Genomic DNA, 20,065 nt, shown 5'->3' on the forward strand with positions numbered 1-20,065 from the left:
AAATTTAGTGTGCATTGACATTCTGACCATTTATGAATCCAAATATAAAATATTATCTAACCTGTCAAGAGCAGAATCAGAAGCTATAAGAGAGATGTCTACTTGGAGTGATGTACAGATAAAAAACATTGACAAAGGGGGGAATATTTTGTCATTTGGCCTACATATATGTATGTTACTGAGGCCCTGAAGCAATTTAATAATCCTAACAATTATAAACGGTTGTTGGGTAATCCTACAGAAAACAAATTAATCAATGATGCTCTTTCCCAAGGCATTATTGACAAAAAGAACACAAATTCCTCTCAATAAACAACCCAAGGGTAGCAACCTTATACCTACTACTTGAAATACGAAAAAATGTCAGTTGCCCCCCCGGGGAGACCAATTGTCTCCGGAATAGGGTCTTTAACTGAATCAGCTAGTAGATATATAGACGCAAGATTAAGATTTATAGTGGAAGCCCTCCCTTCATACACACAGGACACTATGCATATCTTAAACAAAATTCAACATGTTCATGTAACACCCTACTCCATCCCTACTCCATATTAGTCACATGTGATGTGGAGTCACTATACACGAGCATCAAAACAGAGTGGGGACTCAAGGCAGTTAGCCATTTCTTGAATAAAAATCAGGAAATGAGTGCAGAAACTAAAGCATTCATCATTAGACTTTTAAGATTTGTATTAACTCATAATTATTTTGTCTTTGATGAAAAATTATTTTTACAAATCTGTGGGACTGCCATGGGGACCTCATGTGCCCCCATGTATGCAAACATCTACCTTGGCTGGTGGGAGGAGATGATAGTTTTCCATGAATCCCTTAAAAACTATACACAATATATCTTCCTCTGGTCCAGGTACATAGATGATATCCTGTTTATATGGGAGGGACCGGGCCACATATTGGAGACATTTTTTAATATACTTAATGTCAATCCTTTTGGCCTTTTCCTGATGTACCAAAGCAGTATGGAAAACATAGTATTTCTTGATCTTATTATCCACAAATCACAGGATAGTTTATCCACAGAGGCATATAACGAATAATATACTACATGCCTCTAGTCACCATCACCCTTCTACAATAAGGGGTCTCCCGTATGGAGAATATTTGAGAATCAGGAGAAACTACAGTACCCAGGAATCCTTTAAAAGGGCTGCAGATGAATTGAGAGACAGACTATTACTACGAGGTTACTCTAGAAAATTGCTGGCAAGAGCATATAACAAAGCCAAGGCCAAACATAGGTCTGATCTACTCAAACCTAAAGAGTCTCAATCTACAGGTACATTGAGATTTATATCTACTTTTAATGACCAGAGTCAACAATTAACTGATATAATTCATAGACACTGGCACATTTTAAGAAATGACGAAGTATTACAGAAATATATACCTGATAAACCAGCATTCACTTTTAGACGGGCTAAAAATCTGACTACAAGTCATTTCAATAGAAATGCACATAAAGCACCAATTTACCAAGGTTCAATCCCATGTGGGCACTGTAAGATTTGCCAATACATGTCAAAAAATAATCTATTATTGATAGGTTCAACAAAAAAATGGAAGATCAAAGTCCATATAAACTGTCAAAGTACGAATGTAATATTCTGCCTATATTGTTCCTGTGGGACCCTCTATGTAGGTATGACCACTAGAAAGCTTGGCACAAGAATGACTGAACATCTCTGTAATATTCGTAATGCACAAAAAGACGTAGAAAAAGGCAAACAGATCACAGGTGTAGCAAGACATTTTTTAAAACATCATAATGGGAAAACATCCACATTTAGATGCTGGGGTCTGGAACAAGTCAGGCCAGGTATAAGGGGTGGTAACCTTGAACTAATTCTACTTAAAAAGGAAACCAACTGGATTTTTAGATTGAATACAGTAATGCCCCATGGTATGAAAAAGGCCAATAATTACTGGGTATTTATGTAATACTGTATACATAATAGATATAATTTATGATTCAATTGCAAATTTACAGATAAGTGTCCTCAGGGTGGATTTTAATAAAATGGGACACACTGCAATATTAACTTGCATAAACATTGGGTGACATAAACTCTAACACTAATACACTAAGGATTAAGAGCAATAATCTTTAAGTATGTGGAATGCTGTTCCATAACCCTGGTTTTATTATGAGTTATTATGAGTTATTAGGTTAAGAATTTTTATGGACCAATTTGATCAGAAAGTGTAACTATTTATAAAATATATCCTTATTGTGGAGATTGAGTTTTTTTGTGAGATTTTGGATTTATAATTAAATTACCAAGTTATTCCACAATTCTCTTATGTATGCAATTGCACAGGATATGTGGTGCAAAATGAATATGTAAATAATGAACCAATATACCATTGATACACTTTCTCTGATCATATCCTAATATTATATGGCTAACGGTATTCATATTAAGTGTAACTATGTCCCTAAGTATTACATATTGCACCTTGTATGATCCTATTTATAATTACACACTTGAATCCACCCTTTGCATTGCCACCCATTACTGATATGGACTATGTTTTAACTATCAGATATGAGGAATGTGTTCCGGGGTATTCCATGATATAAGACTCATAACATCAACATGTATTGTATTTAGACTTGTAAACTTTATGAACTAACATTACATGTTAAGTTATTATCCTAATAAAGTGAGTAGATAGTCAAGCTATACTTAAATACATTAAGTTTACTACTTGGGCTCGCACTTACAGTGATTATTACTTTCCGTGCCGGGTCATAATATACCCATTACATCTGAGATAACTAACAGGGCTTGAGAATTAACACATGCCCATAAGATCATAGAGTAGAGACCTGATTGGACCAAGAAAAGGGTGTGTATCACTCCCTGATGACGGACAACATGCATGTCAAGTACGCATACAATGACGAGTCTTAGAGAACTAATTCACGCCCAGTATTTTAATGTGAAGGATCTGAATGGTCGCACAGAGGGCATATTATTTTTCCTGAGTTTGATAGGATATACTTTATCCAATGATATGGTATATTAAGAAGTGGCACCCGGGCTTCTGTTTGTCCAAAAATTCTTTATACATTGACAAAGGCCAGTATACGGCAGAAACGTGTTTGTGTTTTCAAGCACTTTTCCATGCTTGAATTTTATTTACTTTCTGTGAACTGGGACCCTGCTATCCATCTCTGTCAACTGATGCTGACGACAAGCTGATATCGGCCAGGAAACGTCATTCTATTTTAACCTGCTTCTATTATGTGCTAAATAAAGGAACTTTTTATATGAGAAGTGGTGCTGCTGCATTCTTTGAAGATTTTGGATACTGTTTGGATCTTTGCAGTGATCCTGTGTCAGCTTGCACACACCTTGGGTCTGAGTGCTGGATTCCTATTGGGTTTTCTGGATTTCTACTGCTATTATCCCTGCACCTACCCTGCCATGGAGGATACATTGGATTCTCAAGGAGCAAAGGTTTTTGCATACACAGATGTTGAAGCTGCCAGAATCACTACCCTTGTAAGGGGCTCTCGTGACTTTCTGAGGACACCACAGACAGAGGTCAATATGAATAATTATGAGAGACTTGCCAAAAGAAATATGTCTTATCAATTGCATGCATCTACTCTGGCAGAGTACTACAGAATTAAACGTATCCCTAGAGGGTTAAGGATGAGTACAAGACCAACACTTCTATCTAGCAATAAAGAATATTGCACTAAATTTGAACAAATTTTGAACAAGTGCTCGCTGGACTTAATAGTACTCACGGTTGAGTATTTACAGATGGCTATTGATGTCCAGAAATTAAGAAGGTGGTGGCAAGCCTTAAACAGTCCGCAGGAGATCTCGACATCGACAAATCTATCATTTAAATCAATATAAAGATTATCGAGCTGAAAAAAGAGCTTCAAAACAAGAAGCGGATTAAATTCAACCGTGACAAAAACGATTACCTTACCGGAGCGGTTTACAGGTGGACCCGGGACCCGACCGGAAGTTCAAGAAACGTCACTTCCGGTGCAGCTCGTCGACGAGAACGGAGGTCACAGAAGACGGCTAGCGGCTCTGACAGTACCATGGAATCCACCTCAGGGGATTCAGATGTCGGAGGAGACGGGGCGGTAGGAGGCATCACCGCAAAACCAATCCACAGCCAGTTGTCACAGGCACCACCAAGGAAGACACGCGAGGGGACCAGATGCTAGTGTTGAACATCTCTAAGGTAGAACTTTCAAATGCCCAACATAAGGTGCTGGAGAAGGGACTTTCTTTTTGCAAGCAAGATTATTGCAATTGGTTTAAATTAGATCAGGACCTTTACAAATTTAATAGAAGTCTTAAGTTAAAATCCTTTTTTTCCAATGCTTGATTGTGGGTTTAAAAGTCAATTGAAAAATGTTTCTACCTTTGATGATTTAGCTATTAGGAGTCTGGGGTTAAAAAATAAGAGTACATTTGTTCCAACATGTTATGATTCAAGTGTTGATGTATTCATGAAATTGGTGAAATCTGATTTGGATAATTTAAAGAAAAAATACTGTAATAAGAAACGTTTTTTGCCTAATATGTCAAAAGAAGATGGTCAAGCCTTACAAGCACTTTGCAATAATAAAGAATTGATTTGCAAACAAGCTGATAAGGGCGGAGCCACGGTTATTTTGGATAGGGGTTATTATATTGGTGAAATTAAAGCTCAATTAGCTAACACAGATGTATATATGCCATTAACATCAGACCCCTCATCTAAAATTGCAGTTGACATAAAAAGATGCATACAGAGAGCATTCCAGAATGGGATTATTGATAATGAAACTAAGAATTACCTTATTAAAGAGGAATACACTATACCAGTGCTTTACACTCTCCCAAAGGTCCATAAAAATCTGGGGACCCCTCCTGGACGTCCCATAGTGGCGGGTTCTGACTCTATCTTTACAAATATATCCATATACCTTGATAGACTGTTGAGACCATTTGTAGCTCAGGCTATGTCTTTTATTAAAGATACCAATTATTTTTTTATCTAAGATTGAAGGTCTGCCAGGGAATATGGATAAATGTATTTTGATTAATTTGGATATTGTGAGCCTTTACAATTCTATACCACACAGTAGTGGGTTAGATTCTATTAAATATGCTATTGGTAAAAGTAATAGGTTCACTGCTATGCAACAGCAATTTATTATAGAGTTAATGGAAATTATTCTGCACTGTAATTATTTCCTTTTTGAGGATTCCTATTTCTTACAAAAACAGGGGACTGCTATGGGGTCCAACTTTGCCCCTACCTATGCCAATATTTTTATGAGTATTTTCGAGGAGAAATTTCTATATGAAAATGAGCTCTTTATTCTATGTGGCGCCACCAGGTGGTGCTACATAGATGATATATTTGGCATTTGGTGGGGTGACGTTGGATCCCTACAACAATTTGTGAATGAATTGAACAGGGCATCAGGATGTATTAAATTTACAATGTCTTGGAGCGAATAGTCTATTAACTTCCTTGATGCTAAAGTCTATAAAGATGGTTCCCTCTAAAAAACAGATATATTCAGAAAGGATACTGATAGGAATAGTCTCCTACACTTCTCTAGTGCCCATGCACCTGCTTGGTGAAATCTTTACCATATAGTCAAATGCTGAGAGTAAAGCGGATAGTAAAAGACAAGTCTCTGGCTTTACAGAGATTGCAGGAGATGGGCACTAGATTTGTGCAGCGAGGATATCCTCCTGATTTGATTCAGGTGACCATTGATAAGGTGGTACAGTTACCTGATGAAAGGGTTAATATTGGAAATATCCATAAGAGAAAGGACCCTGATAGGATGGTATTTGTGTCTGAGTATAATTCTTGCAGTTCAGAAATACAAAGGATCATTAGGAAGCACTGGTATGTTCTAAGAGAGTGCAACCCTGGGGTACTAGCATTCCGCCAACCGCCTATACCAGCCTATACTAGACTTCCTAGTTTAAAAGATAAAATTGTTAAGGCTGACGTTGGCTCTAATAAGAAATCCAGATTGGGGTACATTATTTCAGAGAAAAATGGCTGTTTCCCTTGTCTCAATTGCTCCAGTTGTAATAACATGATAAAAGGTGATACATTCATCCACCCCCTTACGGGACAGAAATTTAAGATCAAGGGCTATTATAATTGTAATGCCAATTTTGCTAAATATTTAATCAAATGTCCGTGTGGGCTTATTTACATTGGAGAGATGACTCAGAGAGTGAGAGACAGAATAGTCCAACATAAATCTAATATTAGGACAGGAGATCTAAATGCCCCAGTTGCCCACCATTTTTTAACTAAAGGACACTCTATTGCACAACTAAGATTTCAAATAATAGATTACATACAGAGCCCTAGACGTGGTGGCAATAGAGAGTTGCTTCTCAAAAAACGTGATTTTGGATTAATAAATTAGATTGCTTAATCCCCAATGGTATGAATAGGGAATTAGATTTAAGTGTATTTTTATAGAGTAACATATTTTTATCTTTGTACAATTCCCTTTTCTGTATTCTGACATTTTGATATCTGCTCTTCAACAAATGTGATTGTTCTCTTTTTTTTAAAAATATTTTTTTGTAAAATAAATTGTATTTTTAATATAGGTTAGACCACTAGATGTCAGTAGAGATTAAGAAAAATGTATGCCTTAGTAATTAAGTGGAAAGGTGTGGTCTCACCTGGCTGATGGCTATTTAAAGGTGATTAAGTTTTACAAACACTATGTGAACATGACTAAGGGTTGACTACCCGAAATGTTGTTCTATTTTAACCTGCTTCTATTATGTGCTAAATAAAGGAACTTTTTATATGAGAAGTCGTGCTGCTGCATTCTTTGAAGATTTTGGATACTGTTTGGATCTTTGCAGTGATCCTGTGTCAGCTTGCACACACCTTGGGTCTGAGTGCTGGATTCCTATTGGGCCAGGAAACAGGGAGGTGGATGGACAGGTTTTAGACCAGTTATTTAGATATGGCTTGTAAATGTATATAGGTGTTTTCCTCTTATTTTTAACAATATAATTAAAGGTTATATTTTATTAACATTGACTTATTTGGGGCACAAAAAAAAAAATTCTTTTTTTTCCCATCATACATAGGTACAATGCTTTTTGCAATCACTGCTTACTATACTAGGGAAGAGTGCTATTCCAAACCCCTACTTGGGTTCTCTTACCCATTTTTCAGTTTCTAATGTTTTGTATTTTATCACAAATCCTTTTCATTGTATACCCCTATCATAGTACTTAGCGCAACAGAATTTGGCGGCGCTATACAAATAAATTATAATAATAATATTTTTGGGGTGATTTTTTTTCAGATTAGGGTTAAAGCAATTTGAAAAAGAGCTAAATGCCCTTTTAAGAGCAATGAAAAAGAGCTAAATGCCCTTTTAAGGCTAATGCCCATACAAATACCCCTTTAGGGGCAATGGGTAGCTTAGGTTTTTTTAGAGTTATTTTTTTTTTATTTTGGGGTGTTATTTGAGTGTTAGGTTTTACTGTTGGGGGGACTTTTTTACAGGTAAAAGAGCTGTTTAACTTAGGGCAATGTGGTACAAAAGGCCCTTTTAATGGCTAATGGTAGTTTATTGTAGGCTAGGGGGTGTTTTTATTTTGGGGGGCTTTTAAATTTTTTAGGGCTATTAGTAATTGTTTTTATTTTTGATAATTTCGTTTATAATTTTTTGTAAGCTTAGTGTTTTTTTATTTTTAGTAATTTAGTATTTATTATTTTTTGTAATTTTAGATTTTTTTTATTTTTCTCGTAGTGTTAGTTTTTATTTAATTTTATTAGAATAGTAAGGTTAGGCTGTTTAATGTTAAGGCTTATTTTTATTTCACAGGTAAGTCTTTATTTATTTAAATATAGTTATATTATAATTTTAATTTAAAGTTAAGGGGGTGTTAGGTTTAGGGGTTATTACTTTAATTTAGTGTTTTACGATGTGGGGGGCCAGCGGTTTAGGGGTTTGTAGGTTTATTTAGTTGCAGAGATGTGGGAGGCCAGAGGTTTAGGGGTTAATAAGTTTATTTAGTGGCGGTGATGTGGGGGGCCAGAGGTTTAGGGGTTAATAACTTTATTATATCGTCAACGATGTCGGGGAACGGCGGATTAGGGATTAATAGCTTTATTATAGTGTAGGCAATGTCGGGGCGCAGATTAGAGGTTAATAAATGTATTTAATAGTCGCAATATGGGTGGGCGGTGGATTAGGGGTTAATAAGTATAATATAGTGTTTGTGATGCAGGAGGGTGGCGGTTTAGGGGTTAATAGGTACTTTATGGTGTTAGTGTACTTTTTAACATTTTAGTTATGAGTTTTGTGAAACATTTTTGTTACACAAAATCCATAACTACTGGTCTCAGATGGCGGTATGGATCGTGTCGGTACAGGCTGCAGTGCAAGCATTTTAACCTTACCTCACAACCTGTAATACTGGTGCTATGAAAATCCAACACAAAAATGTCATTTTAGTGCGGAATGGACATTGCATTACAGGCTAAAATGCTTGCGGTATAGCTATACCATCACGACTCGTAATAGTGCGTTACTGCCATTACACTGAAATTGCCATTTTTCAGTGTTAAAAGCCCTAACACAAAACGCATAATCTACCTATCTATACTGTCACTAATCTAGTTGCAAGAATTTTAGTGAATAATTTGTAATACGAATTCATGAGGAATATGGGTCTTTAAGATGCAGGGTAAAGTGGGTCTCTGTCTGGTTTAGGGATTAGGCTAATGTTTGCCTCAGTGAATCTTTGTGTCATTTTTGCTGTTTATGTCATGATTTTATTAAATAGTGTGGAGAGGGTCTCGGCTACTTCTGATTTGATTATTTTATAGAATTCACTCGGCAGGCCATCCAGGCCCGGGGCCTTTTCAAGTGGCATGTCTCCAACTGTTTTCTGTTATAGTTATGGGTGCGTTTATGGCATTCAAATGTTCTTCTATTAGAGTGGGGAGTTTTAGATTCCTCCAGAATGCTGCCTTTACCTCCTCATCCACATCTCTCCCTTTATATACAAAAGAGAAAACAGATGCGCCACATGGCCCAATATTTTTTGATCCACAAAGTTAAACTATCAGATTGTATTGCATTAGACTCACAATCTTGGAAGCACTCCAATTAGTGCAATGGGAACAGTCTGGGATCTATAACAGTCACCCAGCAGACCAACCTCTTAGGGTGAAGATGGATAATCTGTAGTAAAACACAAGAGGACACAAAGGTGCCTATATGGCCTAGTACAGTCTTATACCAGGAACAGTAGTATGTATGGTGAGATATATACTCACAAAAGGTAAAGCATCTCTATTGATGCTAGTCAGACAGGAAGGGATCAATGTAGTCACCCAACAGACTGTAACAAGGCTTCCACAGGAGGCAGACAGCAGAGGTCCAGTGGACCAATAAAGATCCAAATAAAACACAGTAATACGTGTTTGAGATAAAAAAGTATTAAACTTTACTGACAAAGGTTAAAATAAAGCGACGCGTTTCTCAGTCACAGACTGTTTCCTCAGGCATAATAAAATGATTTACAAACACTTGCTACATATACCTAACCAAACCAATTAACATAATTGATATCACTTGTAATGGGTGTGATCTATGACATAATAGGTATCCTAGTTACAAACCTGTTTTGACAACATAAGTAAACCCAATTTGTATGTTTTAGATTAAACAAAACAAAAATAAATACACATTATAACAAATAATGCACAATACAATCCTAAACCAATTTATACAGATACATATAACAACAATTTACATATCTTTTCTATTTGTAGAAAACAAATATCCGTCTTAGCTTGTAATAGATAGATTAGTCAGAAATAATCTCCATTTATATACCATGTGTAGGCAGAATCATATGTAGATTACACACCTTAGTAACACCTTAGTCCCCCTTTATATAGCTGTGTATTGTATTATTTGAATATTTTCAGTATTTCTCTGTCTTCTGTATGATGGATACCCTTATCTACTTTGACTGTTATGCTTTTTGTGCCTTTGGTCAGTTTGGTTAATCTTGCTAATATCCTCCCTGTTTTGTTTCCAAGCCTGTAATATCTGGCGTGTGCTGCTTGCATATCTCTAGCCATGTTTTGGGTTAGCATTATGTCTCTTTGGGCTTTGATGTCTTTGTATTTTTGTTTATGTGCCTCCGTCGGTCGTCTAAGGTATTTGTTAGTTGCCTCAGCGCTTGCTCTTCCCTGGCTTTATTTTTATTTTTCCCCTTAAAAACATAAGATGTGATCACCCCTCTGAGGACAGCTTTGCCCACCTCCCAATAGAGCACAGGGTATGCTATGTGTTGCTAATTTAAGGATTTGTATGCTATCCATTCCCCAACTAAATGCCTTTTTAGGTTGATGTTGTGATATAAATATTTGAGAAAAGACCAGTGGTTAGATGTTTTTTTCCTAGTGTCAGTTTGAGAAGGATTAGTGCATGATCTGATATAGTGGAGGGTATCTATTGTTGTTTCAGTGACTCTTGGGCTTAGAAAATCTGATATAAGAAAAAATCTATGCATGGCATAGTATCTTTTGCAGGAGTGACACACGTGTAATCCCTTGCTTCGAGATTCCTGTTCCTCCAAATATCTATAAGGGAGAGTGCTTTTTTGAATTTGTTTATCATTAGGGATTCTCTTTTTGCGTTTAGTGACATTCTCTTTGAACTGTATGTGGAATTGGGATTTTTGAATCTATTAGCTGGGGTTTGTGGTACCACATTGAAATTGTCCCCCAGTGTCAGTGGTGTATCTGACAAATTGAGAAGTTGTGTTCTGAGTTTGCTCCAAAAATCTTATTTGTGTGTGTGTGGAGCATACACACCACCTAGGGTTACTAGGCTTCGATTAAGCTCTAACTGGAGTAGTATGTATCTGCCCTCTGGGTCTACAATAGTTTTGAATATTTTGTAGTGTAGGTTTTTCCTGAAAAGGATAGCGACTCCCCTAGCCCTAGTGGTTTCATATTCTGTGTACATCACCTCCCCCACCCAACCTTGTTTGAGTTTTTGGTGTTCCTCTTGTTTAAAGTGTGTCTCTTGTAATATGGCTATATCTGTTCATTTAGATTTTAGTTGCTTTTGTATAGTTTTCCTCTTAATAGGCGAGGTGACTCCCCCCACATTACAGGAAATATTTCTTGTTCCCATGTTGTCACTATTTGTGCTGTCTCAGCACTCTCTTCCAGAGAATGCAACTTTTTCAATTTTTGTTTTTGGTCTGTGATATTTTTTGTCTTATGTTGTTTTTTGTGTGTGTGTGCTCTACTTTTTGGCACCCTGGGCCTTCTTCTAGATAGTAAGATCACCAGTTAGAATGCTATTATTGTTTCAACTCTAGAGTGAAGAGAACAAATTATTATAAGTCAGTGCAATATAGGTTACTAAGACCCGTACATTCAAAGAACAATGAGTGCAAAAGAAAATTTGTATGTTGGTTACCAAGTTTGCGTTTAGCATGCACCAAGATATCTGTTGTATTGATTTTTTGAGTATTAGATGTCTGAGAGGTGTTATTTCTCTTATGTGCCCCCTCTCTTTAAGCCCCCTGCGCCTTTCCCTTTATGCTGCTGTGTATCTTCTATCAACAGCTGTGTTACTGCCTTTTACCAAGTGCATTCAATATGCATCCAGTGGATGGAGTAGGCCACGTGCGTTTGGTTTTCTGTTTATTAATGTTTGCCTGCTGCTTAACTTGTAGTGTGTGAGGAATGCTTGAGCAGTTATTCTCAGATAATTTTGTTGAAGTGCAAGAAGGGGGAATGCAGATAACACTGTTTCTTTCCTCCACTTCTGACTCTGTGTTAACACATACAAGAAATTATGAACCCCTGTTTGTGGACAGTGGGGAGTGGGTATGTTGCACTCCGGTGGGTGATAGTTTACAGAACTTTGGGCTATAGGCGCATCTTAGTGTTATGCGTCCTTGCATGTGTGTATTCCAGCCATGTGGCTTAGCTAGTCCATAGTGTTAGTCAGTCCCTTTTTTTAACCTTCTCCTCCCCTAGCAGTGTTAGCAGTGTTTTTGAGGGTTCTCTACTCCGTGTGATGTTATGTGCTCACCCTTTACTTCTTTCTCCTTTCCTCTCTGCAGCGCGACTCGGGTCTGCAAGATGGCAGCTGCACGCTATTCAATTTCCACAGCGGACGAGATTTGCAGCGTACACTCCTCAATGTTTCTTACCCCCGGAGGTTATCTGTGTTGTGGGGGAGCCAGTCGGATCCTTGGGTTAGTTTTTGTGTTAGTTTCTTCACTGTCGTGATTGCGACTCTGTGTGGAATCTGTGACTTATCCGTGGGGGAGCCGATGACAGGGTCTCCTTGCTTTTATATATCCAGGCAGAGTTACCAGCTTTCCTGCCAAGGAATAGTAGATTTATGGGCTGTATTACTAGCAAATTTGGGCAGTTTTAGGAGCTTTGAAGACCGAGCTCCTCTCTCCTGCTGCTGCTTGCTACACCCGACCCACCAGAAGTCAATAAATTTGTGTTTTCCGTCCCTTTAACGAGTGAACCATAATGACATTGGTTTTATTTGGGAAATGTATCAGATAAAGTAAAAAATTAGTAATTGAGAATTTCATATAAACTCAATGTATTCTAAAAAATAAAAAAATAAAGTGAATTTTTAAAATTAGTGAATGCAGGTTAGGAAGAGGCCATATGTTGTGCAGTTTTAAGAGTATGTAAATACCGTAGAGATCAGGTATTTTCAAAAGAGCTGGAGGAATATTTATAGCTTTTAAATATGTAAAGAGGACAAAAACAGATGTTTACAGGGAAAACAAAAATTAATGGAGATTTCATAAAATCCAGCTGACACTTTTGAAGCAATTAATGTAGTCAAGATATACAGATTATTTATGGATAAAGATTTATTGAAGCTACCAAGGTGCAATGTATAAAATGAGCAACTCAGGTGGCATAGATTTTTTTTTCTGTTGTTTTTCCCAAATGGATATTTTTTTCCATTATGTCATTTGCATTCTCAATAATTCTGCAGAGGTAATTGTACAAGTGATGATCAATTCTACATGCAGTGCATAACAATGTTTTATCTTTTTATTTCTAACGGTGTACTATACATTAACAACGTAATAAAGTTCATGAATATAAATTATGTCTGATGCCTGTTTTATAATGATTAATTGATAACAAGCTATGTATCAAATGTACACATTTTTCATTTTTACATCTAATTTTAAAGTTAACCTTTCTGGTCCATTAGGGATTCAACAAACTTTACACAAAGCTACATGCCTGGTGAGAAGAGAAATAGCACAAGCTTAATTACAAGATCATGGAGGAGGATTTCCATTGATTGAAGAACAGCTTATTTCTTAGGGACAAACTTAATTTCAATTTGTAACATTACCATTTGCACCAGTAGTAGTAAATGTGGTATAATTATTGTGTAAGCTGTTTAGAAATATTTAAACATCCATAACTGAGGTTTTTGACACCAAAATGCTCAAATTGTTTCTTTACAATATTAAAAATAGATGTAGATATTTAAGTCACATGTTTTGAAATATTCTGTTTACGTACGTAAAAAAATAAATAAAAATGATTGCACTTTAAGGATAACAATGTTGCCCTAGAGAAGTAATTGATGTATCCTCCACCCTCTGCAGGGTCTGTAGGCAACATAAATGTTGAAAACATTTCTCCATACCCCCTGATGCCTTTATTTTCATCTGGCATAACATAAGAGTACATAATGCTGCAAGGAATGTTCATTCAAATGTAAAGAGCAGGGGCTTAGTTTATATTATTCCACCATTAGCAATTCTCCTCCAATTTCCTCAGAGAGACACACATTTATAGAAGCAGTCACAGCATGTACTCAAAAGGTATTTGGAACCTGGTTTTGACTTGTGAAATAAACATATAAATATAAAATAAATGTTAATGATGTACTGTTTCCAGTGGCCAGGCAATGGTAAATGTTTTATGGATTGTAATTCATATTATCATCAACTCAGAGAACACCCTGACATTCATGACTGATTCATAAAGTATTAAAGATGTTAATGGGTGCAGAAAAATAGATTCATTTTTAAATATAGCTTATTATGGGCCAGATTACAAGTGGCGTGCTAAGTATATATTTCACTCACTCACTAACACAACTGAAAGTGAAGTATGACGTATGAATTTGGTTCCTTTGCAGGATACAAAATGAACAACTTAAATCTGAAATCTTATGGTTCAGCCCTACAATGTATGACAAGACTTTGGGCTCCATGTACTAAGCAGTCTGCGAGTTACCCACAACAAATCTTGCGTCAAAACTCGCAAACTGATATGTACAAAGTCGTCAACTCTGTTCAAACTCGCATCTTTAAAATTGCGAGCGTACTTATCTGCCAAACCTCGCTACCTCTCCATTTTTCACTGTAATTAGACACATTTGACCAAAAACTCGCCAAAAACGAATGTACTAAAAAATCTATTTGTCCGCTCGCGACAATTTCCACTCCCACCTCGTTATTTTTGCCTCGCCACCTTTTAGGTGGTGGGCAAGGTACAAAACAATAGGAAAGTCACTCTAGACGCCAGTCTAGACATATTTAAAAGGCAGTAATATCAGCATTATACTTACATTGTTCATTTCGGCAGCTATGGAGACATTTCTGTATTTGTTTATTCTCCGTGTGATGCAAATGCGATCTAAGACAGAATACTGGAAATGTCGCAAAACAATTGGTTCGAAGGAGGAGAGTTCGTGTCCCCCGTGTATTCCTTCCATGGGTTGGTTTGCACGGCCTTTCTGACCGAGAGATCATAAGGAGATTCAGGCTTAATCGTGAATCCATATTACACCTGTATCGAAAGATTGAAGATCATTTGGAGCCGATGACGGCTCCTTCACAAGCTATTCCGGGACTTCTGAAACTATTAGCTGCATTGCATTTTATGGCAACAGGCTCCTTTCAGGCAGTTTTTAGCATCATTATTGGAATGAGTCAATCTGCTTTTTCACACCACTTATCCAAAGTCATAGGGGCTATGATGGTTATTTTTCATCAATATGTTTGTTTGCCATCTACCCCTGAAGAATGGCAATCTATAAAGTCCAATTTCTATAGGATGGCTGGGATGCCCAATGTCCTAGGTGCCATAGACTGTACCCATGTTGCTGTAAGACCACTTCAAGCTCATGAGGAGATCTATAGGAATAGAAAGCATTTCCATTCCTTGAATGTCCAGATGGTCTGTGACCCCAACATGAGGATTATCAGTGTCCGTTCAAACTTTCCAGGCTCATGTCATGATTCTTACATCTTAAGGCAGACTGGCTTATACCGGAAGTTCGAGGACGGAAATATGCCTGAAGGATGGCTTCTAGGTAAGCATAACTGGCGTCTAATTTGTCTCTCATTTCCATGTACATAAATTGCACCCAATTTGTTGAATGTAATTAAAGAGTAATATGTATATTTTAACATTGTATCGTATAGTTGTCAATCTTTATAATTATTTTTATATTAATATTTATATTTATTATATCTTCTATTAGGAGATGGAGGCTACTCATGTACAGAATGGCTGTTGACTCCCTATAACAACCCACAGACCAGAAGTCAAGTACGTTTCAATGAAGCTCACCGATCTACCAGGGGGATAATTGAGAGGACTTTCGGTCTTTTGAAAATGCGGTTTCCATGTCTTGATCGTTCTGGTGGTGCTATGCAGTATGCACCTGAGAAAGTTGCAAAAATTATATTGGTTTGCTGCATACTGCACAATATAGCAATAAAAAGAGGCTGTCCATTAGAAGATGAAAATACCATAGATGCTGATGATTTAACAGAAGAAATATGTGTAGAACAAGCTAATAGGTGTGGTATGGCAACAAGGGACATGGTTTCCGAACAATATTTTGAAGATTAAAATTCCTGTTTTCAGTTGATCAATAAAAATACTTTCTTTATTAACTTGTCTTCTACTTTTTTTTTGTTGGAACAATTAAGGTTATTAAAAATCCCTCTTGATAAACAGTTAAATACATAACAGTTGTTGCTCTTCAATTATCAAAGGTTTGAAATAAATAAAGTTTATGATCAAAGTTATTACAGACAATATATTTTAGGTAATACATTGTCTTTGTGACATCACACTAGTGTCTATAGCTGCTCTCACTCTTTTACATAATGTGATTAGTGTAATGTAATCCCTCCATAGCTGATGGTAATTTATTGTATTGTGTCATTGAATTGTAGATTTAACAAACGACAGGATATTCCAAAGTGCGATTTTATGTTTTCAGATAATAAATTATTTTATTACAAACTGACAATCAATCTTGAAACATTATATATTAAATATTGTTAATAACTAGTGTAAACCAAAGTTAATTGTAATACATATCAACATATCTGAAACAAAGAAAATGTTTCGATACAAAATATCATTTATAATAACTATAAACAGAATTAATTTACAAACATTCAGAAAATACATTAATCTACATATACATTATATTGTTTAAAAAATTTTGGGGATACATATCTAGATCAATGCGCTAATGATTGACATAACGATTAATGACGTCATTGTCAAACATGTAGCATCCTGAACCTTTTGGTGCTGGCGAATTGGTGATATTAGTTGATGCCATGGATAAATATTTCCCTAAACGGATCGGTGGTGTGAGGGCAGTGAGACAGGAATGCAGAGACAAAATAATATACGAGATGCTGAGAAGAATGCATCGTATTTAAAAAATTAAAAGAACAAGACGACAATGTCTTAAAAAATATAGTGACTTGAAGAGAAGAGAACCGAAGTACTATGAATCTATTCGAAGATTGATAAGGACATGTAAGTTCCAAACTTATATATTAAATTATTTTTTATAATAGGAAATAATGATGGTATTTTTGAACTGCGTCATCATTGACGAATCAAGGACAATATTATTTTCTGAGTGTTACTTTAACTATATTAGTATATACAATTGCAACAAGTTACAAAAGTAAGCATGCAGAACTGAGTTAGTAGATTAAAATATAACTATATTAGTATATACACTTAAAGGAAGTTAGAAAAGTAAGCATGCATAACTGAGTTAGTAGAGTAAAATATAACTATATTACTATATACCATTGAAACATCTTCGAAAAGTAAGCATGCAGAACTGAGTTAGTAGAGTAAAATATAAATATATTACTACATACCATTTAAACATGTTAGAAAAGTAAGCATGCAGAACTGAATAAGTAGAGTAAAATCTAATTGCCATTTTAAGCAACTTTACAATGTACTCCTATCATCAAATTATTTTCATTCTCAATAATTTCAGTTTAGATGCAGGCACATTGTGTGGGAAAACATTATTGTGTTCTTCTTGATGATTGGTGGGTAAATCCATGCACCAATAAAGAAGTGTTTTACATTGTATAGAACTCAAAACCTAGCTTAGATGCCTTTTTTTAAAAAAATAAAGAAACTAAGAGAATGAAGCAAATTTAAAAATTGAAGTGAATTATACATTTGGTTAAAATGGCATGTTCTATGTCAATCCCAATAGAAAAAATAAATTGTTCAGTGTCCGTTTATTATAATTGTAGTATTAAGCATAATTTCTATGTTTTGAAAATAAAAAATTACTATGATTAATTAAATTTCAATTTTTTAATTCAATTTTTTTTTTATTAATATGTTTATAGATATGAGAAGTAGGAAAAGTAAGTGTGAACAGCCACCACGCTACCTCCGGTCAATGTTGGTGCAAACACCCAGAAGTGAAGCTTTATCTCCACCTATGCCACTAACACTATTGGATATTGAATTATCTTCCAATCCATATCAAGTTTTTAATAAAAACACACAGACAGGTAATGAGTTATTATTTAAGTTTTAAATAATATATTTTAGGTTTTGGCTTAAATAGTTTTCTATCTTTATCTTTGTAATTACGTTCATAGATATTACCATGGAAGACATGAAAAATAGGATTGAAATGGAAGATTTTCAAAATCCTGATAGTGTGCCAATATTTGAAGCCTTGAGTTCAGATGATAGTCAACCAAGGATAGAAATTTTAACAACAATGATGGTAGATAAAGGTATGTTTCATACTCAGTAATCTTAAATCTAAGAAAATCAAAGTTTTAACTAATACATATTGTATATTTCTACTAGGCGTTGGCTCAGATGAAAGCTTTAAAGGAATGGACATAAGTGTAGAATCCAATATAGTAGATAACATAGATAACAGCACATCAGGAGGTAATATTTGTGAAGAAATAAACCATATGATACATTGCATATGTATATGTAAATGGAATTCAAATTTTCTTTGCTTTTATTATTCTACAGATTTATCTTCAACATCAACTACTGAAACTGAAGACAAAAGTACTCAGAGTTGTCTTGAAGTTCATGTTAAACAAAAAATTTCTAAAATTAGGGCAACTTTGGGAATGTTATTGAAGCAAGTAGATTTTTAAAATATAAATGTAAATATGTTATTTGATTTAATTTTTTTTTTTTGCATGATGATTGTCAGAAGAATGACAATACATGACAAAAACTGTTTTTGTGAAGAATCAATAGTGATTTTGAATTTATGTAAATAAAACATATTTTTTGGGCATAAAAAAAATTGTCTTTATTAAACAATAACATTTTAAACTTAAAGAAAAAAATAACTAATTATAAAATATATCTATGTAAACAATTAACATAAAATACAACTTTATGGACTACGGTGTTATAAATAATAAATGAAATGTTCACTGTAGACGTGGCCTTTTGGGGTCTGTTGTACCCTCCCTTTCACTCACAATAGAACACAGAGATTGTAATGTCCTTTGAGTGATGGATAATGCTCTATTAATTTGCAGGTTTTTTTCATCATCCATCTGCCTCTGCCACTGAAACATTTCTCTTTGCAGCTGTAATTTCTGCCTTTCAATGTCATTTCTTTCCATTTCTAGTTCAATATTTTTTTCAGAAATAGCTGCCCAATATTAGTGTTTATAATATTCTGCATATCTCTGTGGTCCTCTCTATATTGCCTTGCAAGGGTCAACATTTCCCTTAATCCCACATCGGCCAATAGTCCTTCTGCCAGTGTATTTTCAATATTTAGAGCACCTGTTTGCTGTGTAATTGGTGGTGCCTGTGTTTCAACTGGTTCCTCCAGGTTTTCAGGTGTATGTATTTCATCCGGTTGTGCATCTCCACATTCTTCTAGAATATCTGGAGCCTCACTTCCATCATGCCCTCCTTGTGGTTCATCTTGAATTGGATTTTTAACTATTGGCATGAGATTGATAGTGATCTCCCTTGATGAGTTTTCTTCTAGATCAAGACATAAAAAATTGTTAGTAAATAAAAATAAAATTTTCTAAACACGGTTGCAGAAATAGAATAGAAGGAGAGAGCAGATACAACAGTCATACACAAATGTAAGTTATATTATATATATATATATATATATATATATATATATATATATATATATATATATATATACATATGTGATACATACCATCAAATAATGGAGATGAATGTCCAGTCAATCTCTGGAAAAGACGTCCCAAATCACCTATTTAAATTTTTTTTTTTTTTTAAATGGTTTCGATTATGTCAATAATGACATTTGACATTTGTGTACAAAAAAAAAATAATTTTTATTTGATAGATAAAAGAGACAACACACACAACATTGTAATTATTCATTTAATTAGTAAAGTACTTACCAGTTGCTCTGCCAACACCAGTTTCTGGAGTGCTGGTCCTTACATCAAGAAGTGTGTCTGCTGATGAAGTACTGTGTGTAACAGTAGATTTGAGGTATGAATTGTCAATGAGAGAAACTGGTCGAAGGTCAAGAACCAGCTGCAACGGTAGTTGGTCTGTAAACAGCAGAAGACGAAGTTGAACAAGTGGGCACTTCATTGGTACTCCTCCCAGGCTCTGCTTGTGTTGTTGGTGTTGCTTTAAAAATAAAAAATAAATGAAAAAAATATTAATACATTTTTATTTTTAT

Source organism: Bombina bombina, chromosome 3 (assembly GCF_027579735.1).
Source record: "Bombina bombina isolate aBomBom1 chromosome 3, aBomBom1.pri, whole genome shotgun sequence".
NCBI classification, from domain to species: domain Eukaryota; kingdom Metazoa; phylum Chordata; class Amphibia; order Anura; family Bombinatoridae; genus Bombina; species Bombina bombina.